This window comes from Pistacia vera, unplaced genomic scaffold (genome assembly GCF_008641045.1).
Source record: "Pistacia vera cultivar Batoury unplaced genomic scaffold, PisVer_v2 Contig727, whole genome shotgun sequence".
In the NCBI taxonomy this organism is placed as follows: Eukaryota; Viridiplantae; Streptophyta; class Magnoliopsida; order Sapindales; family Anacardiaceae; genus Pistacia; species Pistacia vera.
The window spans coordinates 25,538-42,583 of record NW_022196587.1 but is presented as its reverse complement, the minus strand read 5'-3'; positions in this window follow the sequence as shown (position 1 = coordinate 42,583).

Sequence of the window (17,046 nt, the reverse complement as noted above, 5' to 3'; positions counted from 1 at the left end):
CCAATTCTTATAACCTCCTTCATTAATCCACTAACCTTTCGTCTTTCAAAATTCTCAACTTACACCACCACTTTCATTCTATTTATTTCATTCAATTTATTAAAATATTCCAACAATCCCCCACATGAATGAAATTGACATATCTAGACACAAGATGCAACGATGGAGTTTAAACGGTTGGACTTGTATAGGATAGGTAGGTGTTACCCTTTGAACCTTCCCTTATGAAAGTATGTTTACTTTACTGACTGATTAGTAGACATGATATCCTTGAACTAATTTGTCATTTATGTAAATAATGACATAGTTCACACAAGAATCCTCCCTAACATTATTCAATTCTTATTATTATGTTCATTTTGGCCATGAACATACCTTTGGTTTTGCGAAAAGTTCTTAAGAATTGAGCCCTATACAATTCCCTTTAGAAGCGGCCCTACTTCTTTCTCACATAGTTGATCTCTTTAAGAGTAACCCGCATTACTCTGCTTGGAAACCCGACGCATAAGAATCATTAAAGCTTTTACTTAACCTTATTCCTTATGCATATCACTGTTTCATTTAATCATAGGAACGGACTGAGAGTAACTCTCACAGTGATATATGCAAGTCTTTATAATTAAATTGTTTCTTTGAACCTAAATCTTGGGATCTCTAGTCAATTAGGTTGAGTTTCTATTATATTGACTTAGTCTCATTCCACTCGATGATTTTTCAACAATCTCTCTATTTAATCCTTTGATTAGCGAATCTGCTTAATTATCTTTCGATTTCACATAATCAATAGAGATAATTCCCGTTGAGAGTAGTTGTCTAATGGTATTATGTCGAAAACGTATATGTCTAGACTTACCATTATACACATTGCTCTATGTCCATCCAATTGCAGATTGATTATCACAATGAATGTAGGTTGTTGGCACAGGCTTTAGCCACTTTGGATTATCCTTTAAGAATTGGTGTAACCATTAAGCCTCTTCACCACACTTATCTAAAGCAATAAATTCAGATTCCACAGTGGATCTGGCTATAATAGTTTGTTTAGAGGATTTCCATGATACAGCTGCACTTCCTAGTGTGAACACATATCCACTAGTGGATTTTAGGTCTTCTATAACAGATACCTAGTTTGCATCACTGTATCCTTCTAGCACATATGGATATCTAGTATAGTGCAACCTATAACTACGAGTATACCGTAAATACCTAAGTATTCTTATTATTGCTTTCCAATGATTAGCTCCAGGATTACTCGTGTATCTACTCAGTTTACTAATTGTGTAAGCTACGTCTGATCTAGTACAATTCATTAAGTACATCAGACTTCCTATAATTCTTAAGTACTCTACTTGAGAAATACCCTCTCCTTCGATAGATGTTGTAGAATATTTATTTTTGTCAAACTTATGAATTGTGTGTGTGCACAACAGTTATGTGTGCACACTTGTTGCCAATCTTTTTATTTGGCTTGTCTCATCTGTTGTGTGTGTGCACATCAATTCTTAATGCACACAATTTGCCAGACATGTATCTTGGCTTGTTTCGTCTTGAGTGTATGTGCACAACAGTCTGTGCTTATAGTCTCACTTCAGACTTTTTGCAACCTGACACGAGCTGCATGTTTGATAAAGAAAAAAAAATTATGTTTATCTTTGTCTCTTGATATTTAGGACCATTTTACATGTGTCATATTTTCCTTAAGTGGTCCTAGGGAATAAAGTTATCTTTCCCAATTTGTTTTGTGGTCCAAACCAAAAGAAGGAATACTTTCCTCATTTGGATAAACATGGGTAAGCTCCTTGTTGGCTGACGTAGCACTGTTTTGTTGAGCAAGAAAACTTTCATTATATAATACTCTTTCTTGCATAAATGAATCTAACATTTTGATCTTTTATTTCATCTCACTCTGATTTTCTTAGAGTACTCTTTCTCTTAAGGTTCAAGGTTCGTTTTTCATTTTGTGCCAAAACCTCACCATATCAAACAAAGACTTGATGGCTCTTGGAACGTGGTTCCTTAGCTGATGTTGGTGCGTGGCGTCAGTGCTTGAAGCTTGGTGGTTTACAAGCTGTTTTCGGGTGTGTTCGCGGCGAAAGGAAGCTCCAAGGAGTTGCTACACGTTAAGGATTCAAAGTGTGGTGCTAAGTGTAAAGTTGAACAAGGAGTTCTGATAAGAGTGTAATTGATATATTTTTATTCCTTCCATATTATGTTTTTTGTTATGTTTTATGCATATTTGAATTGATTAGAGTTTATTTTGTGAGTTTGGCATAGTTGGATAGACTTTAGGAAGTAAGTGATAAAAGATTAGGAAATTCCAGATTTTCCAAATTTTTCGTTATACTGACAAGTACTACGTTTTCCAGGTTTTTCATGGAGCTAGATTCCTCAATTGCAAAAGTGGTCTTCAGAGAAATTAAAGTATACAAATCAAGTTTTTCAGGAAGGTATTATTAGTGAGAATCCGAGTTCGTTTGGGTTCTCAGTTGTTGTTGCAAAACCGGACCTGGAATCCTAGTCGCAGCAGGATTCCTTAACTGAGCATTGAATATTCGAATGGGCCTAACTAGAGCGTCAGATATCGAAAGCGGGTGATTCAAAAGCCCAGATTCATCTACACATCCTAGACTACAATTTTTATGGAGTTACGGAGCCCAGAAAAGATCTTTTACATTGTGAGAATTATCGAAATGTTGAGGTACTTGTTGAAGTATAAAAGGGAATGCAAATTATATGTTTCCTTAATTGTGAAACAATATTGTGTTTCCTCATGCTAGAAGATTATAGATATTATTGTAATATTGTTATAAAATAATCAACTATTATATTAGTAACCGCAAATAATAAATCTATTGAATATAAAAACAATAGAATTAAATGTCAATAAAATAAAATGACAACACAATAAAATTAACAATACCAACAACGTGATCACGTGTAGGAAATCTTTCAGAATGACAGGAAGAGATCCGGAGAATACAACCTTAGGATGAATGTCGAGACCTGTGTAACACATAGTTTCCTTAAAACAGATTTGCCTCCATCACTCGGGTACACAAGGATTTGAGCAACATCTGTTTCCCAGGATACAACGACAAATGAATAGCAAGAGAAGCACCACTCTTCTATTCTAACAAACTGAATTAAGTCTAAACTCCAACAAAAGAAAACCTTAAAAACTAGAGAGAAAATGATAGACAGATATTTTTGGTGTTTGAAATGAGAGGAAGAACACATTTTTATACTACTTAAGGTAGGACAAAACAGTGAATTCCACCATTACTTCCCACCTTTTCACTTTCCAATTCTTATAACCTCCTCCATTAATCCACTAATCTTCCGTCTTTCAAAATTCTCAACTTACACCACCACTTTCATTCCATTTATTTCATTCAATTTATTAAAATATTCCAACAATCCCCCACATGAATGAAATTGACAAATCTAGACACAAGATGCAATGATGAAGTTTAAATGGTTGGACTTGCATAGGATAGGTAGGTGTTACCCTTTGAACCTTCCCTTGTGAAAGTATGTTTACTTTACTGACTGATTAGTAGACATGATATCCTTTAACTAATTTGTCATTTATGTAAATGATGACATAGTTCACACAAGAATCCTCCCTGACATTATTCAATTCTTATTATTATGTTCGTTTTGGCCATAAACATACCTCTGGTTCTGCGAAAAGTTCTTAAGAATTGAGCCCTATACAATCCCCTTTAGAAGCGGCCCTAATTCTTTCTCACATAAGTGATCTCTTTAAGAGTAAACCGCATTACTCTGCTTGGAAACCCGACGCATAAGAATCATTAAAAGGTTTTACTTAACCTTATTCCTTAAGCACATCACTGTTTCATTTAATCATAGGAACGAATTGAGAGTAACTCTTACAGTGATCTATGCAAGTCTTTATAATTAAATTGTTTCTTTGAACCTAAATCTTGGGATCTCCAGTCAATTAGGTTGAGTTTCTATTATATCGACTTATTTCATGGGCTTTAGTCTTATTCCTTTCGATGATTTTTCAACAATCTCTCTATTCAACCCTTTGGTTAGCGAATCTGCTAAATTATCTTTTGATTTCACATAATTAATAGAGATAATTCCCGTTGAAAGTAGTTGTCTAATGATATTATGTCAACGACGTATATGTCTAGACTTACCATTATACACATTGCTCTATTCCCATCCAATTGCATATTGATTATCACAATGAATGCAGATTGCTGGCACAAGCTTTAGCCACTTTGGATTATCCTTTAAGAATTGGCGTAACCATTAAACCTCTTCACCACACTTATGTAGAGCAATAAATTCAGATTCCATAGTGGATCTGGTTATAATAGTTTGTTTAGAGGATTTCCATGATACAGTTGCACCTCCTAGTGTGAACACATATCCACTAGTGGATTTTGAGTCTTCTATAACAAATACCTAGTTTGCATCACTGTATCCTTCTAACACATCTAGATATCTAGTATAGTGCAACCTATAACTACGAGCATACCGTAAATACCTAAGTATTCTTATTATTGCTTTCCAATGATCAGCTCCAGGATTACTCGTGTATCTACTCAGTTTACTAACTGTGTAAGCTATGTCTGGTCTAGTACAACTCATTAAGTACATCAGACTTCTTATAATTCTTAAGTACTCTACTTGAAAAATACCCTCTCCTTCGATAGATGTTGTAGAATATTTATTTTTGTCAAACTTATGAATTGTGTGTGTGCACAACAGTTATGTGTGCACACTTGCTGCCAATCCTTTTATTTGGCTTGTCTCATCTGTTGTGTGTGTGCACATCAATTCTTAGTGCACATAGTTTGCCAGACATGTATCTTGGCTTGTTTCATCTCGAGTGTATGTGCATAACAATCTGTGCTTACACTCTCACTTCAGACTTTTTGCAGCCTAACACGAGTTGCATGTCTGATAAAGAGAAAAAGATTATGTTTATCTTTGTCTCTTGATATTTAGGACCTTTTTACATGTGTCATATTTTCCTTAAGTGGTCCTAAGGAATAAAGTTATCTTTCCCAATTTGTTTTGTGGTCCAAACCAAAAGAAGAAATACTTTCCTCATTTGGACAAACATGGGTTAACTCCTTGTTGGCTGACGTAGCACTGTTTTGTTGAGCAAGAAAACTTTCATTATATAATACTCTTTCTTGCGTAAATGAATCTAACATTTTGATCTTTTATTTCATCTTACTCTGATTTTCTTAGAGTATTCTTTCTCTTAAGGTTCAAGGTTCATTTTCCATTTTGTGCCAAAACCTCACCATATCAAACAAAGACTTGATGGCTCTTGGAACGTGGTTCCTTTGTTGATGCTGGTGCATGGCGTCGGTGCTTAAAGCTTGGTGGTTTACAAGCTGTTTTCAGATGTGTTTCCGGTGAGAGGAAGCTCCAAGGAGTTACTACACGTTAAGGATTCAAAGTGTGGTGCTAAGTGTAAAGTTGAACAAGGAGTTATTTTTACTGTAACTTAGATCAGCTTTGAACTATATCTTGTACTGTGTTTTTAACTTAGTGGATTGCTTCGATCTGGACAAGGTCCCATGGATGTAGGCTAAAAGTGGTTTAGTCGAACCATATATATGGCTGTATTCTTTACTTTTTGCACTTGTGTTTGATGTGGCTAAAACCTGGAAATGTCTTAATCTTCTTGGTAAATATTTCGCTGCACTTTAAAATGGGTAATCCAAAACCAAAGTGGTTTAACCAATCCCCAACAAATGTTGGCTAGGATATAAAAGTGTTCTAGCCAAGCCAGTATCATCTTTATTAAATTTTTCAAGAATTTTATCCACATAATGCGATTGACTTAAAATAAGCCCTTCCGAAGTTCTTGAAATTTAATTCCCAATATTACATCAACCAAACCCATATCTTTCATGTCAAATCTTGAATTCATCGTATCTTTGGTGGATTTGATCATCTTATCATTAATACCAACAATGAGCATGTCATGTAAAGACATAAAATGACATAACTATCATTTGTTTCTTTGACGTAGATGCATCTGTCATATTCATTGATTTTGAAGCCACTAGTCATTATAGTACTATCAAATTTTACATGCCATTGTTTTGGTGCTTGCTTTAATCCATATAAAGACTTAACTAGTTTACAAACTTTCTTTTCTTGCCTTGGGGCCGAAAAACCCTTGGGTTGTTCCATGTGGATTTCCTCTTCCAAATCTCCATTAAGAAAAGATGTTTTTACATCCATTTGATGTATTTCTAGATTTCGTAGAGATGCAATCGCACTATCATCCTAATGGAATTTATTCTCATCACAGGAGAATACGTATCAAAGTAATCTAGGCCTTCTTTTTGCTTGTATCCCTTAATTACAAGTCTAGCCTTGTATTTGTCAATTGAATCATCTACTTTCTTTTTCCTCTTGAAAATCCATTTGGACCTTAGAGGTTTACATCCTAGAGGAAGATACACTAGTTCCCATGTATGATTTTACAGGATGGATTCAACTTCATTCTTAATAGCTTCTTTCCAAAAAGGTCATTCTGAAGATCTCACGGCTTCTTCAAATGTTTGAGGTTCATCTTCTAACAGATAAGTTAGAAAATCTGGACCAAAAGATTTTATTGTCCTTGCTCTTTTGCTACGTCTAGGTCCATTTTCAACCTCTTGACTATTTTCAATCATAGTCTCATTTGTTCGTTTTGACAAACTTGATCCTTCTTTGAATCTACATGGAAATACATGTTCTAAGAAAGATGTATTTCTAGATTCCATTATTGTGTTCTCATGTATGTCTGGGATTTTAGACTCGTGCACAAGAAATCGATAAGCACTAGGGGTGAGCACGGGTAGCGGGTAGAACCGGAACCGGGGGTAAGAACCGGAACCGGAACCGGAACCTACCCAGAACCTGCACTGTGCGGGTAGGTTCCGGTTCCAATTTTTTGGAACCGCTACTGTGCGGTTCCGGTTCCGGTTCTTACCCCCGGAGGAACCGGAACCGGAACCGGAACCTGTAAAAAGGGTACCCTGTTTGGAACCTGTAGGGGGGTACCCTGTTGGAACGTTTGGAAAACTGTTTTGGAACCTGTTTTGGAACCTGTTTGGAACCTGTTTGGAACCTATTTGGAACCTATATTGGAACCTGTTTTGGAACCTGTTTAGAACCTATTTTGGAACCTGGATTATAATGAAATATTTGTGAAATGTAAATAATGGGGGAGTTTCTATTATTTTACATAAAAAAATTTAAAATAGAAAAAGTTAAATTTTTAGAATAACCTAATTAAATAAATATACGAATACAATTATACTTATTACATATAAATTACACCATATTAAAAGCTTTAATATATTATAATCACATTAATATTAAAGTTTTGATCAATTAAGTGAATAATTGGAATTATGATCCATTAAAAGTGTTTTACATTTTAATGTTATTAAATAATTATTTTTGAATAAAATAGTATATTTGATTGAGTAATAATATATTAGTTATTTACTTCAATTATCAAGTTCTAAGTATATCATAATAAATTAGTAATTAATTATTATATATGATAAATTGATAAATATTAATAAATTTAATTACTAGTTAAATCATATAACAATTATAACATTACATTATAGTTAAATGATTACTTAATTAATTTAATTTTATAACATTACTTAATTGATTTATAGTATAATAATTATAGCATTCATTAATTGATTACTACTTAATTAATTGACTTTATTATAAACATTAGTACAAACTTAATTAAATGATTAAAAATTTAATTAATTATAATATTACATTAAAAATTTATAGTATGATTATTTAATAGTTAATTCATTATAACATTACATTATAGTATGATTATATAATTAATTATAACATTACATAATTAAATAATTACTTAATTGATTATGAGTTATGATATTATGTTTTAACATTAGTAATTACTAATTTGCTACATAAACATTAGCACAATACTTAATTGAATGATAGAAATTTAATTAATTATAACATTACCTTATATATTTCATTATAAACATTAATTAAACATTACATTATAATTAAATAATTACTCAATTAAATTATAATATTATTATATTACATTATATATTTGATCACTTACTTATATAGCTTACATAGTTAAATGATACATAATTACATAATTAGTTATGAATTTATAACATTACATTATAAACATTAGTAATTTACTAATTTACTATATATTACATTACTTAATTAAACGATTAAAAATTTAATTAATTATAACATTACTTATATTTATAATATAATTACTTAATCAATTATAACATTCTATTATAAACATTAGTATATAATCAAATGATTTGAAATTTAATTAATTATAATATTAAATTATAGTTTATAGTATGATTACTTAATTCATTAAACATTACATTATACTATTATAGTATGATCATATAAGTATAAAACATTACATAATTAAATAATTACTTAATTGATTATGAGTTATGATATTATATTTTAAACATTAGTAATTACTAATTTACTATATAAACATTAGCACAATACTTAATTGAATGATAAGAAATTTAATTAATTATAACATATTTCTTATAAACATTTCATTATAAACATTAATTAAGCATTACATTATAGTTAAATAATTACTCAATTAAATTATAATATTATAATATTACATTATATTATGATTACTACTTAATTATAGCATATATAGTAAATGATTACATAATTACTTAATTAGTTATAATTATAACATTACATTATAAACATTAGTATTTACTATATTATTGCATTACTTAATTAAACGATTAAAAATTTATTAATTATAACATTATTTTATATATTGTAATATGATTACTTAATCAATTATAACATTCCATTTAAACATTAGTATATAATTAAATGATTTGAAATTTAATAATTATAATATTAAATTATAGATTTGTAGTATGATTACTTAATTCATTATAACATTACATTATACTATTTTAATATGATATATAATTAATATAACATTACATAACTAAATAATTACTTAATTGATTAGAGTTATGATATTAATTTTAAACATTAGTAATTACTAATTTACTACATAAACATTAGCACAATACTTAATTAAATGATAGAAATTTAATAATTATAACATTACCTTATAAACATTAATTAAGCATTACATTATAGTTAAATAATTACTCAATTAAATTATAAAATTATTATATTACATATTATGATCACTTACTTAATTTAACATTATAGTTAAATGATTACATAATTACTTAATTAGTTATGAATTTATAACATTACATTAAACATTAGTAATCTACTATACATTACATTACTTAATTAAACGATTAAAAATTTAATTAATTATACATCACTTTTAATTTGTATATGATACTTAATCAATTATAACATTCCATTAAAAACATAGTATATTAATAAATGATTTGAAATTTAATTAATTATAATATTAAATTATAGATTTGTAGTATGATTACTTAATTCATAACATTACTTATACTATTATAGTTGATCATATAATTAATATAACATACATAATTAAATAATTACTTAATTGATTATAAGTTATGATATTATATTTAAACATTAGTATACTAATTACTACATAAACCTTAGACAATACTTAATTAAATGATAGAAATTTAATTATTAACATTACCTTATAAACATTAATTAACGCTTACATTATAGTTAAATAATTACTCAATTAAATTATAATATTATTATATTACATTATATTATAACACTTACTTAATATAAACATTATTAGTTAAATGATTGCATAATTACTTAATTAGTTATGAATTTATAACATACATTATAAAGATTAGTAATCTATACTATTACATTACTTAATTAAACGATTAAAAATTTAATTAATATAAACATTACTTTATATATTTGTAATATGATTACTTAATCAATATAACATTCCATTATAAACATTAGTTATTAATTAAATGATTTGAAATTTAATTAATTATAATATTAATTATAGATTTGTAGTATGATTACTTAATTCATTATAACATTCATTATACTATTATAGTAGATCATATAATTAATATAACATTACTAAATTAAATGATACTTAATTGATTATGACATAATATTATAAACATGTTAATTTACAATTTGCACAATATTTAATCGAATATTATAATTTTATTAATTATAACATTATATTATAAATTTGTGTATGATTATTTAATATTATAACATTCTATTATAAACAATATTATAATACTTAATTAAATGATTAACAATTTAATTAATTATAATATTACATTATAATTAAATAATAATTACTTAATTAATTATAACATTACAATTTACATTGTAGTTGATCACTTAATTAATTATAACATTACAATTTACATTGTAGTATGATCACTATTTAATTATAACATTACTTGTTTCTAATATTAAATTTACTAAATTATATTTGGTATATTATAAATACCCATTAACCAATTATAACATTAAATTAATAAATTTATAAACATATAATTTATTATATCAAATAGACCTCTGGCAATGGCAATGGTTAGTAATTAGTATTAAGAATTGTTGTTTAAATGATTTTGGTGAAGTTATTTTATGTGAATTGTGATGAATAATGTTTGTGTTTGGTTTTGATTGACGAATTTATGTGAATTGTGATGATTGATTGAATTCAAGTGTTGCTTAGAGATTACAGGTATGAGTTACATTGGACACAATGAATGAATAACGAAAATTTGGTAGGGGTGTATGTGTAAACTTATAAGGTGTTTTTGTTATTTTTTAAACTAATAGGGGGGTAATTGATTTTTTACAGGGTACCCTGGAAAGGAACCGGAACCTGCATTTTAGGTTCCGGTTCCTTGAATTGAAGAACCTGTACTGTGCGGTTCCGATTCCGGTTCCTTTTTTTAGGAACCTGTACTGTGCGGTTCCGGTTCCGGTTCCCCGGAAAAGTGCAGGGTACCCGGAACCGCTCACCCCTAAATTAAGCACTACTATTATGTGAATAGTCAATGAAGATGCAATCAATTGTTTTTGGACCTATTTTCACCTTCTTTGGTGTCGGTACTACTACTTTGGCAAGACACCCTCACTTGCAAGTATTTATAAGAAGATTTCCTTCATTTCCATAATTCATAATCGGTTTTGTCTTCCTTTTTTCGGGGTATCTTATTTAAAAGATAATTGGCCAATAACACAGCTTCCTTCCATATGTTCTGAGACAACCCAGCATTCATCATTTCTTTCAAATTATGATTCTTTCACTCAGCAATTCCATTTGATTGAGGCGAATAAGGTGTTGCGATTTCGTGTATAATTTCGTGTTGCGCACAATAATGATGGAATGGTGATTCATACTCACCACCTCGATCACTTCGTAACACCTTTATCTTTTTATTGAGTTAATTCTCAACTTCATTCTTATAAAGAATAAACTTAGCAATAGCTTCGTCCTCGCTTTTTAGCAAATACACATAACAATATCTTGTGATATCATCAACAAAAGTAATAAAATACTAATTGCCATCCCTTGTTTGTACAAACTTTAGGTCACAAATATCACTGTGAACTAAATCAAGAGGATTTGTGATTTTTTCAATACTATTAAATGATGACCTTGTCAATTTTACCTCAACACAAGTTTCACACTTATGTTTGGAATCGATTTGGAAAATAGGTATGTGATTTAAGTTAATTAATTTACACAAAGTACTATAATTAATGTGTCTTAGACTACCATGCCACACATAGGAAGACTCAAGCAAATAAGCAGAAGAAATTCTTTTACTAATGCTATTAGGTTTTACAACACAAACATTGAGCTTAAACAGCCCATCACTCACATAACCCTTTCCAACATACATTACATTCTTTGACAAAACTACTTTGTCTGACTTAAGAACTATACGGAAACTATGCTTGTTCAGCAAAGAACCAGACACCAGGTTCTTACGAATTTCTGGCACATACAGAACATTGTTCAGAGTTAGCTCTTTCCCAAATGTCATCTTTAAGACCACCCTTTCTTGGCCATCAATCTCAGAAGTAGCTGAATTTCCTATGTACAACTTTTCTCCATTCTCATTTGGTTCAAAGGAATTAAATAGTCCTTTGTCTGAGCAGACATGCCGAGTGTCTCCAGTGTCAAGCCACCATTCTCTTGGGTTAGACCCAACCATATTCAATTCTGAAACCACTATAGAGAGACTTATGTTAGAGACATCCTGAGCAATATTCTCCATAACATTTGCCTTTTTGATTCGGTTTCTTCTTGGCAATCTATAATTAGAAGCTTTGTGACCCATCTTGTCACAATTAAAACACTTGCCTTGGAACTTTTTTTGGCTTCTTGGAGATGCCTCCTTTTGGCCCCAGCTTGGTCTTTTTCCCCATGTTCTTAAAATTAGAACTCTGAACATGCTCGACAACAATTGCTTTTGCTATTGCAGTAATAAACCCTCTTTTTTCAGAACTTTTGTTGTCTTCTTCAATCCGAAGTCTAACAATGAGTTCTTCAAGGTTCATCTCCTTTTGCTTGTGTTTAAGATAGTTCTTGAAATCTTTCCATGTGGGAGGTAGTTTCTCAATAATAGCAATTACTTGGAAAGTTTCACTTAGCACCATCCCTTCATAATGAATTTCATATAAAATCAATTGGATCTCTTGCACTTGACTGATAACAACTTTTGAGTCCACCATTTTATAATCGAGTAATCGTCCCACCACAAACTTTTTGGACCCAGCATCCTCAGTTTTATATTTATGGTCTAAAGATTCCCATAATTCTTTAGCCATTTTGTTCGAAGTGAACACACTGTCCAGTGAATCTATCAGACAATTCATGACATAATTTCAACACAAAAATTCAGAATGCTTCCAAGCATCAACAGCACTGATAATTTGAACATCGTGCTCATCTTCTTTGAGCATAAGAGCATCCTTAGTCAAGAATCTTGCAAGATTTAAGTTGGTCAAATAGAAAAAGATCTTTTGCTGCCACCTCTTGAAATGCATTCCACCGAATTTTTCTGGTTTTCCCCGCATGGTTCATAAAAATAGAGACTGATGCCACATGAGTTGGTGTGAGAGCCACAACTTGGTTCGGCACATCACCAAGGTTTGATTCAGATGTCATTTTTTGAAAAATCCAAACCAAAAAATTATTATGTGAATTTTTGAATAGTAGTCAATAAATAATTCCCAGGAAACACTAAAGGGGTCATAATAGTTCCTCTTAAAATCCAGTCTTCTTAGACAGAATTTCTTTAAATTGTACTATTCAAATTTCACCACCACACTTTTACTGCACAAGGACTGCAGCCTTTGGGAATATCAAAATCCAATGTCTTTAAAGATAAAATACGGTTACTAATAAAATCAAATTTGTTTTAAGATTGTTATAAAATAATCAACTATTATATTAGTAACCGTAAATAATAAATCTATTGAATATAAAAACAATAGAATTAAATGTCAATAAAATAAAATGACAATACAATAAAATTAACAACACCAACAATGTGATCACGTGAAGGAAATCCTTCAGAATGACAAAAAGAGATCTAGAGAATACAACCTTAGGATGAATGTCGAGGCCTGTGTAACACATAGTTTTCTTAAAACAGATTCGCTTCCTTCACTCGGGTGCACAAGGGTTTGAGCAGCATCTGTTTCCCAGGATACAACGACGAATAAATAACAAAAGAAGCACCACTTTTCTATTCTAACAAACTGAATTAAGCATTAACTCCAACAAAGGAAAACCTTAAAAACTAGAGAGAAAATGAGATATTGGTATTTTTGGTGTGTTTGAAATGAGAGGAATAACACATTTTTATACTACTCAAGGTGGGACTAAACATTGAATTCCACCATTATTTTCCACCTTTTCACTTTCTAATTCTTAAAACCTCCTCCATTAATCCACTAACCTTTCAGCTTTCAAAAATCCCAACTTACACCACCACTTTCATTCAATTTATTTAAATATTCCAGCAAATATTATGTTTCTTTATTGTATAGTTAAACTTTTTGTATAAATAGGTGATGTATTCTCAATTCAAAATAATTTAATAAATTGAATTCATCTAAAGATATCTCTCGAGTATACTCCGACCCTTTCAGTTATCTCTCTTACCATCTTAAAGATATCTTTTGAGAATACTCCGATAGTCTCTTTTTTCTTCGCTGCTCTTGCCTACTCAAACTCTGACATGACATCAGAGCTCCTCTCTCAATTCTAACAGCACCTATAGGGAAAAATTCAATGGTTGTATAGTAAAATGATGTCGTTTTTTAACACAAGGTTGTATTAGGGAGAACTAGGGGCAAATCCAAAATTTTTTGTTATGGTGGATCAAAATAAAAACTAATTACACATTAATATTATTGTCTATTAATATTTCTATTAAGTGGGTCAAAATCTAGAAATTGTACATATTAATATTTTTTTTTTTTTTTGGCCCACCCTCAACTAGTACTGCATCAACCCTTGGGGAGGACCATCCCTTAATAAAATTAAAAAATCGTATTCTGATCAGGTTCATTGTTCAAAAGGACTTTTTTAAAAACAAATTAATACATAATTTTAAAATGACAAGGTCATGAAGCTGTAAGTAGTTGAGATATGTACTTCTTAAAAGTTACTTTCTACTGAAAATGATACACGTTAGATGTAATATCAAAATTAATTCTACATCACCATTTTGTTAAGTGTGAAATTAGGTAAGACTCTCTCTATATTCACTTTAAAGATCAATTAGCCATTAATAGCGGAAGACAACCACACTTGATGGTTTTCAATATAGTGTTTTGGATACTTTATGTTGACTTAAGGAGTCATTGTGCTCTCATTTTGATGATAACGGACTAATTTGCCCCTAAACATGTTTGCTAATAACTCTTGCTCAAGTGTGGACTTAGATGGCAAGGAAATTCCCTAAGGCATTCAAAGGGTTATCAAAAAGGGGAAGACAAAGCTTTGACGGAATATATATATATTAAAATATTTCAAGAAAGCTTAGTCTAGGTATAATTTCCTTGTAATCAATTTATAATTGTAAAGGCATGAGTCTTGGTTAGAAAAGTCATTTGCATGGGAAAGCTCTCAAAAACTTGTTTTGGGTTATTCGAATTGGGCTAAACTGTCACTTTTCAAACCTAGGGGGTTAAAATTTTTTCCAAAGTTTTCATATTCTTAGTTTAGCGTTTGGTTCGGAGAATTTTTTATTACTGAAAAAATAAGATTACCATTGAGATAGATTAATGGGAGAATGTTATGTCAATAGGTTTGGTTAGACTGATAAATACAAATAATTTATATGTTTGATTGGGAGGAATAAAATATTATCTGAGGGGTTTTTACTGAATTACCCTTCCTTTTTAATAATAATATTATTATTATTTAGAGCATTACTTTTAACACTCTACATTTGAGAATTTAGCTAAAACACCCCTACAATAAAAGTTTAAAATTTAACAAAATACACACAGCCACCCAAGATGACTACCGGCCGTCGGCCACCATCGTCAGTTGCCATCAACAATTGCCGGTATAGCGCATGAACAACTGGATTTGGCTGGTCATGTGCTGACGTGGCCAGATCGAAGGCTGAAAACAGCTAGATGGCCATGGATTTAATTGTCCGACCAGTCCATTCTGGCCATTAACAGCCAGCTCTATGGTTATTAACGGTTGTGGATTAGACCAAAAATGGCCAAATATTCTGGCCGTTAATGGTTGTGGATCTGTGGTCGTTTATAGCCATGGATATGGCTGGAAACGGCTAGAATTGTTGGCCGTTTCCAGCCAAATCCATGGCCATCTGGCCATTTTCGGCCTTCGATTTGGCCGAACACGGTCGGTCATGCGGCAGTGGGTTGCTGGGGATATTTTGGGTATTGTTCATGTAAATAGTAAGGGTATTTCTATCCAAAAAATTAATATATAAGGTTACAAAAGTCATTTCACACATTTGGGCTAATTGTTATTTAGTAGACATATGAGGGCATTTGTGTACAAAATGTTTATTAATTAAGGGTAAAATCAGTATGAACAATGGATTACCTCGGTAATAAAAAAATAACACCCTTTCAGACGATAACTGAAATACCTCTTATATTACCTACAGTAATCACTATTAGTATAGGTCGATTACCAAAATTTTTCATTCCTTGACACCCAAATGTGGTAGTTGCCGGATTAAGAGATAGATTACCAATATTATCTTTTATGACCTCGAATTAAACGCTCACTATCAGGTCGACCGAATCGTGCATCCAGATTTTTGGTTTTAATTTTAGGCTAAAATGTCATAATTGAAAGTTTGGGGGGTTTCTGGTTTTTATTGGGGTCAAAATGTCAAAATTGATAGTTTGGGGGTAAATAATCTGTCCAATCGATCAGTTTGAAAATGAATTTAAAAGACTTGATAAAATTACGTACCTATTGGGGAAAAAAATCTCAATACTAAACATTGACCAATTTATATTAGAAACTTTATTTAGGAATTCGAAAATAGATCAATAAAATAAAATGAGAAGCAGTAGACCAAAAGATACGCAAAGGAATAAGCATCACAAAAATGTATGGTGTTAACGATCATTGACAAAATGTAGCCAATTAGCTAAGTTTCCACCCTTAACTAGGTCTAGTTACCCTTTTCCAAAACTACTTTGATGTAGACCTATCCCTAACCCTCATTCATGCAATTGCCTTCTTTGTATGAGTCTTTGTAAGGATAGCATTTTTCATTCCAAGCAATTATGTCTCTCAAAACACTTAATGCTAATACCAAAACAACCAACCTAGTCATCTTGCATGTCTTTAATATGTGTAACCATTTATAGGTGACTCAAGGGCTATAAAATTAGGTGAAAATTCACTTTTCTCAATGTGGAAATTAAATTATACTTTCACCTAATATATACTGTAAAATAAATAAAAAGCAACACGCAAAGCCTCAAGCTGGGGCATGATTTTGACTCTCCTCATTGTTTTTGCAATAGACATAAGAACTCAAA